The 2,567-nt window shown below is 46.1% G+C and overlaps 1 protein-coding gene across 4 annotated transcripts in view; it reads left to right on the top strand.

The window, feature by feature from the left end:
- The window catches only part of CSRNP2 (cysteine and serine rich nuclear protein 2), a 20,641-nt gene that overhangs the window by 10,301 nt on the left and 7,773 nt on the right, over positions 1-2,567 (top strand). The gene's annotated exons all lie outside the window — the stretch shown is intronic.

Here is a 2,567-nt window from a genome sequence, read left to right as displayed (position 1 = left end):
TGTTGACCAGGATGGTCTCGATCTCATGACCTCGTGATCCACCCGCCTCGGCCTCCCAAAGTGCTGGGATTACAGGCGTGAGCCACCGCGCCCGGCCCAACTTATTATTATTATTTTTTTTAATTTGACTGTTGTCGTTGGGGCATAGAGATTTTACCTCTTTCTAATGAAAAATCTCAGATTTGGAATCAAATCTCAGTCCAAGACTCCATTCTTTTTATCTGGCAGGGGAGTCTATGAGGTATAGCAAAATGGCTTCCCTAGAATTTCCCCCTTCCAAATCCCCACTGCCTCCCTCAATTTTATTTTATTCTTTTTTATTTTTTATTTTTTTGAGACAGGGTCTCTGTCACCCAGGCTGGAGTGCAGTGGTGCAATCATAGCTCACTGCAGCCGTGAACTGTTGGCCTCAAGCCATCTGCCCATCTCAGCCTCCCAAGGACCTGGAGACCACACCACGCCTGGCTAGTATGTTTTTTTAATAGTAATGGGGTCCTGCAACGTTGCCCAGGTTGGTCTCAACTCCTGGGCTCAAGTGGTTGTCCCCTTCGGGCTCCCAAAGTGCTGGGCTTACAGGCAAGAGCCACCATGCCCAACCCCCAAAATAGTTTTTTTAAGTTTAAAATGTGAATACCTGAAGGCATTCAGGTCTGTCACACTGGAACCCAAGGAAGCACAATTTTCAGTTTCTGGTCAAATGATTGTCCCTTGTCTGGATGCATAGAACAGGTTTTGGATATTTCTGAAAGGATCCTGCTGTTTCTATAACCCCTGTCACCCTTAAGTGATAATCTTGTAGGTGCAAACAGCATTATCAAATAGTTATTTAGACTCATATAATACTGCGCCTGCCACCTGATAACAGCACCAGCTCCTCGATGGTTTTTCATAGCCACTCATTTTTTATCTTAGCAATGCTGGGTATTCCCACAGCCATAGTTTTACTAGTTCTCAAAAATTTCCCCCAGGCCGGGCGCGGTGGCTCACGCCTGTAATCCCAGCACTTTGGGAGGCCGAGGCGGGTGGATCACGAGGTCAAGAGATCAAGACCATCCTGGTCAACACGGTGAAACCCCGTCTCTACTAAAACTACAAAAAAAAAAATTAGCTGGGCATGGTGGCGCGTGCCTGTAATCCTAGCTACTCAGGAGGCTGAGGCAGGAGAATTGCCTGAACCCAGGAGGCGGAGGTTGCGGTGAGCCGAGATCGCACCATTGCACTCCAGTCTGGGTAATAGGAGCAAAACTCCGTCTCAAAAAAAAAAAAAAAAAAAATTTCCCCCAGAGTTCCTGATTCCAAATTTGAAGAACACTGGTTTAAGCCTGGCCAGGTTTCTTTGGAGCCCAAAGCATGCTGACCCATATTAAAACAGGCAGCTCCATTATTTGCAGAGTCATGAGAGAGACACATTAGAATGTGGTAGAGTTAGAGAACCGGTGGCGGAGGATGTAGGCTAACCAGAGCACCTCATTCCTTTCTTTCTTTAGAAGCTGTATGTCCACTTCCCTCAGACTATTCCTAAAGCCCTACACCTGTTTTTCTCACTATAGAATGACATTCAGGCTTCCCTTTCCTCTGTCTGAGGAATTCCATCACTGACCCTCTAACCTTCCAGCTGCTGTAGCAACAGCTGGGCAAACAAACACTGTTCTCATCAGTTGCAATGAAGACATTCCTTCCTTTCCCTAGAAGAAAACTCTTTGGCAGAGGAATGATCTGTCAAAACAGTATACCATCCTGTTCTGTGTTCTCCACTTACAGGAATTCTAGGGACAAAGCCAGGCAAACCCAAGACAGATACAGGATCTCTACTTGTTAGCAGGAAGTTTAATGAGTACCAGCAGTGGTAACATCTAATACATTATTTCATTTTTTTAAAGATGGGGTCTCATCCAGGCTAGTCTCAAACTCCTGGGCTCAAATGATCCTTCCACTTAAGCCTCCCAAGTAGTTGGGACAACCGGTGTGGGCCACTGCATCAGGCTTTTTTTTTTTTTTTTTTTACCTTTCCTAGTTTATTCTTTTCTTAGAATTTTTTTTCTTGAGACAGGGTCTCACTCTGTCACCCAGGCTGGAGTGCAGAGGCCTGATTATAGCTCATTATAACTTCAAACTTCTGGCCTCAAGCAGTCCTCCTGCCTCAGCCTCCGAAATAGCTGTGACTGCAGCTGCACCACCACCACACCCAGTTAATTTTTGTAGGGTTTTTGTTTTTTTTTTTCTAAGACAAGTTCTCACTCTGTTGCCCAGGCTGGAGTACAGTGGTGTGATCTCAGTTAACTGCAGCCTCAACCTACTAGGTTCAAGTGATTCTCGTTCCTCAGTCTTCCTCAGCTAAGATTATAGCCATGTACTCTGGCTAAGTTTTTATTTTTAGTAGAGACAAGGTTTTGCCATGTTGGCCAGGCTGGTCTCAAACTCCTGGCCTCAAGTGATCCACCTGCCTTGGCCTCCCAAAGGGCTAGGATTATAGGAGTGAGCCACCGTATATGGCCAGTTTTTGTAGAATGAGGGTCTTTGGGCCGGGCGCGGTGGCTCAAGCCTGTAATCCCAGCACTTTGGGAGGC

The sequence above is a fragment of the Cebus imitator genome, unplaced genomic scaffold (genome assembly GCF_001604975.1).
Source record: "Cebus imitator isolate Cc_AM_T3 unplaced genomic scaffold, Cebus_imitator-1.0 Scaffold181, whole genome shotgun sequence".
Classification (NCBI taxonomy): Eukaryota; Metazoa; Chordata; class Mammalia; order Primates; family Cebidae; genus Cebus; species Cebus imitator.
The sequence above is the reverse complement of the archived record's forward strand: the minus strand, read 5'-3'. Positions and strand labels throughout refer to the sequence as shown.